The sequence below is a fragment of the Rhinopithecus bieti genome, unplaced genomic scaffold (assembly GCF_001698545.2).
Source record: "Rhinopithecus bieti isolate Rb0 unplaced genomic scaffold, ASM169854v2 scaffold_8, whole genome shotgun sequence".
Taxonomy (NCBI): Eukaryota; Metazoa; Chordata; class Mammalia; order Primates; family Cercopithecidae; genus Rhinopithecus; species Rhinopithecus bieti.
The window spans coordinates 3,324,360-3,330,911 of NW_016803211.1; the positions used below are offsets into that span (position 1 = coordinate 3,324,360).

Sequence of the window (6,552 nt, forward strand, 5' to 3'; positions counted from 1 at the left end):
AATCCTCAGGCCCCATTTAAGTTCCACCCCTGTCCCAATAATGTCCTTTATAGTAAAAGGATCCAGTTCACAATCATTCATTACATATCTCTTCATTAGGGCTTACACAACTTAAAAGAATTTTGAAAGTAAGTGTTACACAGTAAAACAAAGCTATATAAACAGATTTTCAAGGAAAAGTAAGTCTTCCCTCCCGTGTGACGCCCAGAGGCAATCCCTCTTACCAGTGTCTCATGCATGCTTCTAGACCGTTGACCATCTCCCATACACAAGCACAGTTGTGTACGTTGTTGAAGAGGGATGTGTAAGCCTCTCTTAGTTCAGGGAAAAATAAAATCAGATCTAGCAGTTCTTCTTTTAAGAATGTTGAATGTTTATTAAGAACTTTATTGTTTGCCATTAAGACAAAGGTTAAAAAGAGTTTCTAAGTGAATATATTTACCCAAATTGGTAACATAAAAATCACTATTCACTTGGAGAAGATAAAAATTCTTCTATTGTCACACATGTGACATTTTACTTCTCTCTTTGTAGACAATAAGGATCCTTTGTCATTCAGTTGTTTCAAATGCTTGGAACATCTTCCAGATTATTACCTAAGTTATAAAATAGTAGTGTGAAAATTATTCTTAAAATTGTGTTAGTTGATATATAATATTCACAAGTAAACTTACTAAGCAGTTCTTAATGTTGCATTATGTACAGTAATGTAAGTTTATTTATATAATAATGTTTTTATCTTAATGACATCAAGGTGAAAAATTCAAACTTTATTCCTGAATCTTAGATATAAGGCACAAACTCTTTATTTATTTATTCATATATTTATTTATTTTTGAGACAAGGTCTTGTTGTCACCCAGGCTGGGGTGCAGTGGTGCAAACATGGCTCACTGCAGCCTTGACCTCCTGGGCTCAAGTGATTCTCCCACCTCAGTCTTTCGGGTAGCTGGGACCACAGGTGTGCACCACTGTGCCCAGCTAATTTTTAATTTTGTAGAGATGGGGGTCTTGCCATGTTGCCCAGGGTGGTCTCAACTCTTGGGCTCAAGCAATCCTTCTGTCTCAGCCTCCCAAAGTGCTGGGATTACAGACAAGAGCCACCACATCCAGCTATTTGTTTAATAACATCGAAAACAGACCTATAACTTAAAACGTGAAATTCTGATGTGGTTATCTTACTCCACTTGCCCAACAGGCTAAGGAGAGAGAAGCATTGGCAGCAATATTAGCGAATATGAATACGAATACAGGAAACAGAGATGAGGGGAGGAGCGTTTCTAAGGACATTCGAGTTTCAGCTCCCAGTCCTTTCTTGAGCACTGATTGCTTTCTTGCCTTTGGATTCTGTGCTATAAGACTCCACAGTATCCTTCTAATAAATATCCATGCTCATGTCTTTTTAAAGTTTTCTTAAGCTAGTTTGAGTTGGTTTCTGTTATGTGCAACATTCCTAAGAATATGGATAGGGAAGTGGAGGGTCACTTGAGCCCAAAGAAATCTGAAGAAACACAATTCTCATATGGTTTTGTTGTTTTTCTTTTTTTGAGATGGAGTCTCACTCTGTTGCCCAGGCTGGAGTGCAGTGGCATGATCTTGGCTCACAGCAACCTCCACCTCCCAGGTTCAAGTGATTCTCCTGCCTCAGTCCCCTGAGTAGCTGGGATTATAGGCGCCCACCACCATGTCCAGCTAATCTTTGTATTTTAAGTAGAGATGGGGTTTCACCATGTTGGCCAGGCTGGTCTGAAACTCCTGACCTCAGGTGATCCACCCACCTTGGCCTCCCAAAGTGCTGGAATTACAGGCGTGAGCCACCGTGCCTGGCCCCCACATGGTTTCTGATACTGCTTGAGCTCTCCAGAAGAACTGAAAGATTGTGACAGACCTATAAGTCTAAATTATGGATCCAAATGGAGGAAAATACGTAAATCAAGTAATTGTTTTCAGAGTTTTTGTTTAGTTGAAAAATGAGCTGTTGTCAGAGTTAACCTGTTCCATATTTTAGAGTTGTTCCACTTCTAACTAAAATGTCTTTCCTAACTCTTAGTTTGAGTTTAATAATTTTCCATAAAAAATTAAAATTTTAATCTGTTTTATTGACCATTTCCTGTCCTGCTCATCAGATGAACTTTTTGAAGTATGATTGAGTACACTATTTCTACTAATTCAAGAGAAAAGACAGTGCTAATTAATTTCAGATTTTAGTAAAAAGACATTTCAAAACGTAACACTGCCACACTGGGGATAAAATTTCAACGAGTTTTGGTGGGGACAAATCAAACCGTAGCACTGCTCAAGACAAAAAGCATGTGTAGTGATGAAGGATAATGAATGACTCAATTTTAATTTTTAAAAATTCATAAAAACAGCTCATAGCCCCAAGGCAGGAATTTCTCACAACTTGCCCCAACACAATATAATTTGTTAGTCTATTTGCTTTGGCACTGTCAGATAGCATGGAGTTTTCATCTCCACATTTTGGCCAAATTTGGGTAATGTAGAACCCACACTTGAGGCTGGGCACAGACTCTCACTCATACATTTTCATTTTCCCCTATGCCTGATTCTGGTTTGCTCTTGGCAACTACTCCTTCATAAACTCTTAGAGGAAGGTGATCATGTGAACCCAGAGATGCTGAAAATAGTTTGTAACTCTTGTGCCAGTAGTGCTTGCAGAACAGAGGGTCCCATTTGCCTTCTAAGGGGGCTTGTCTCACTTCTCTTGACTCATATCCACATCCAGAAAGCTGGGAACCTTACAGTGTTGAGTATTCTATTCCAGGAATGTCAAGATGCAAGCACTCTGACTACAACGCAAAATAAAGAGTTTCTTTAAGAATATGGAGAAATGATCTGCAATGGTCTCGACATAAGGCAAGATAACCCACAAAGATGATAGCCAAAGGCCATGATGTTTGTCTTTATATTAGGTAGGATATGGATAGAACAGCAAGTAACAGAGACCTGAGAAAACAAGGGCTTAAACAAATAGGATTTAATTTTTCTATCACATAGAATTTTTGGAAAAGTCCATGGATGAAATGGTGGGTATGCTCTACAAAATCCGCTGTAATCTTGGCTTCTTCTAGCCTACCATCCATTGTTCCTAGTTAAGTGTTCCTAGTTAAGAAGTGTGGCTTTTGTCTTCAGGACCTAAGATGACTGCTAAAGCTCTAGCCTTTTACATTCGCATTCCAGGCAGTAGAGTAAAAGGATGGAAGAAGGCAAGAGGCAAAATTAACTAGTCTGATGACTTCAAAGGAAGATCCCTAGAAGCTGTCATTTGCATATACACCAGGATACAAAGAAGAATGAGTAAAATAATCTTTATTATGGAAAGCCCTATGCTCAGCTAACAGGTTCTATTACTGTGGGAGACAGAGAGAACAAATATTTGGAAACAACAATTGTTCTCACTTACTATCACTTCAAGTTCCTTGGAGAGCATGCATAACCTTTCTACTGGTCTGACCTGCTCAGTGATCCTATGTACTATGGCCCAACTGCTGGTAGAGAGCTTTCTCTGCTGATTTGGGGTGTTCTGTTTGCAAAGAATAAAGACTCACTCAGGTAATCTCAAATAATAGAATATTTACTATAATGTAATACACTTTATAAAGGTGGGAGGTAGATGTTCATCAAATGGCCAATAAAGCAGATCTCATTTTTCCAATATGACTACAAAACATCTCCAGAAATCCATTTCAGAACTTTGTCATTCCCCCATTAAGGGGTGTATTTCCTTACCTGGGAAGATTTTTTTGATTGCTGTGACTGATAAAGTAAGAATGGCAGAAGTGATATTCTGTGTCTACTGAGGCAAGGTCACAAAAAGTAATCGTTTCAGTTGGGTTCAGTGGCTCATGCCTGTAACCCCAGCACTTTGGGAGGCCGAGGCAGGCAGATCACCTGAGGTCAGGAGTTCGAGACCAGCCTGGCCAACATGGTGAAACTCTGTATCTACTAAAAATACAAAAATTAGCCAGGGGATGGTGGTGGGTGCCTGTAATCCCAGTTACTTGGCAGGTTGAGGCACAAGAATTGCTTGAACCCAGGAGGCGGAGGTTGCAGTGAGCAGAGGTCATGCCATTGCACTCTAGCCTGGACAAGAGTGAAACTCCGTTTCAAAAAAAAAAAAAAAGGTAATAGTTTCCATCACCTTTGGAACTAAGCCCTATGCTCCCAGCTGACAGCCAGCACTAACTTGTAACACATGTGAAGGAGCCATCTTGGAAGCAAATCTTCCAGCCTTCAGGGTAGCCACCTCAGCTGATGCCATGTGGGGAACAGGTGAGCCTTCCCCTATAGCCCTTTGCAAATCAAACATTCTTGAGAAAACATATTATCGTAGTTGTTTTAAGCTGTGAACTTTTGGGGCTATAAAAATGAGTAACAAGAACTGTCAGAACTCAAGGAAACACCCATGGTCAGGAAGCACAATATAGCTGGGCCTTAACGTGTACTGGAATATACATTGAGGAACAAGAGGGCCTTTCAGGATCTAATACAAGTCAGGTGACTAGACTATCTTTGTACACTTGGGTATCAGTCAGGATCCAATTAGTAGACAGAAACAGTAACTTGAATAAGGTAAGTTTAGATAATTATTCATTATAATGGGATTACAGTAACACAGAATTGACAACAAAGGAATAACTGGGGGTTGGGGAGAGAACTCTAAAGAATATAGGAATCATGGATATAGAGAACATGCACTGTACCTAGTGCTGAGATAGAGCATTCAAATGAGAGGCAAATCTGGAAAAGCCTCTTCATCCCTGTGGGTTGATGTCCAAACTTCACTGGTGAGGGAGCAGCTGTAGCACACTGGACTGTGAGAAGTTACTGGGGTGCCACACTGGCAGGACTTGCTGGGAATCTGGCTTCTGGAGAGCAGGAGAGAAACCTTCCACAGGTGTTGGACACAGAAAAGCAATAGAGAGAAATGAATAAAACCAAAAGCTGGTTCTTTAAAAAGATCAAGAAAATTAATAAACCTCTAGTTAGAATGACAAAAAAAAATGGCAAAGACAAAAATTATCATATATTATAAATTAAAAAAGAGATATCACCAGACCCTTCAGACATTAAAATGATAATTAGGAAATACTACCAAAACACCCATTATGCTGAAGTGAGGAGCGCCTCTGCCTGGCCACCCACCATCTGGGAAGAGAGGAGCACCTCTGCCTGGCCGCTGTGTAACTCTCCAAGTGTGAAGTGACAACCTTGTGTGTGATTTTTCTCCCCTCCCCAAGTTTGCATTTTTGATGTTGAAGTTTACTTTTCAATTAAAAAAAAAAGCCTGTTATGCCTATAAATTCAACAACTTGAATGACATGGACTAATTCTTTGACATACACAAACTATCAAAATTCACTCAAGGCCGGGCGCGGTGGCTCAAGCCTGTAATCCCAGCACTTTGGGAGGCCGAGATGGGCGGATCACGAGGTCAGGAGTTTGAGACCATCCTGGCTAACACGGTGAAACCCTGTCTCTACTGAAAAATACAAAAAAAAAAAAAAAAAAGCTAGCCGGGCGAGGTGGCTGGCGCCTGTAGTCCCAGCTACTTGGGAGGCTGAGACAGGAGAATGGCCTAAACCCAGGAGGCGGAGCTTGCAGTGAGCTGAGACCCGGCCACTGCACTCCAGCCCGGGCGACAGAGCGAGACTCCGTCTCAAAAAAAAAAAAAAAAACCCATGACATTATATTATCAAATTCAAATAATAACATATTAAAAAGATAATACATCACAACAAATGAAGTTTATCCCAGGAATACAAAGCTGACTAAACATTTCAAAATCAATAAATGTAATTCACCATATTAACAGGCTAAAAAAGAAAAACCACACATGAAAACAACAGATGCTGAAAAAGCATTTGAAAAAAAATGCAACATTTTTTCATGATTAAAAATTTGCACAAAACTAGGCAAAGAAAGAAACTTTCTTTACCTGATTAAGGGCATCTCCAGGTAATATACCTACTGGTGAAAAACTGAATGAATGCTTCCTTCCTAAAATGGGAAGCAAGATCACTTGTTGGCTGATTTGCTCCAGACGACCACCAGAGTAAATGCCAGAGAATAGGCAAGTAGGCAAAGTAAAAGAAAACTTTATTTACAAGCCAACGTGAAGGAGGGGCAAGGTTCACCGGTCTCCGGCGGTGGAGGCCGACGAAGTCGCTCCAGCGTTCTAGTGCGAGGTTTCTAGATCCGCACAGGAGCAGGGGCCAAGGAAGTTGCGCCGCGCACCCGCCGGGAGCAGCTTTTATACCCTGGGCCCGGGAATGGGAGGGCAGTGGGCAGGACATAGGCGGGTCGGGGCGGGCGGTAGGTGTGGCTAGGCGGGTTCCGGTTTTTCTCCGTGGGATGTCGGGTTGCGCCTGCGCAGTCCACCCGTGTCTTTCCCGGGGGCGGGAAAGTTAACAATGAAGAACCTGGAAATGCGCCATTTTAGTCCCTTTGTTCTTTTTGTTCCCTCCCTCCCTCCGTCCAGACATTGGCCTTTTGGCTAAGATCAAGCGAAGATGGGGAGCAAGACATTATC

General features: G+C 41.3%; 1 long non-coding RNA gene across 1 annotated transcript; it reads right to left on the bottom strand.

Moving 5' to 3' along the window:
• Positions 1-400: 400 nt before the first annotated feature.
• Positions 401-6,333, bottom strand: LOC108527713 (uncharacterized). Its single transcript, XR_001884904.1, has 4 exons — positions 6,128-6,333; positions 5,959-6,020; positions 4,724-4,908; positions 401-596 (listed from the first exon to the last, which is right to left on the bottom strand). It is a non-coding gene; the product is annotated as an uncharacterized LOC108527713 (long non-coding RNA).
• Between the last annotated feature and the right edge of the window lie 219 nt (positions 6,334-6,552).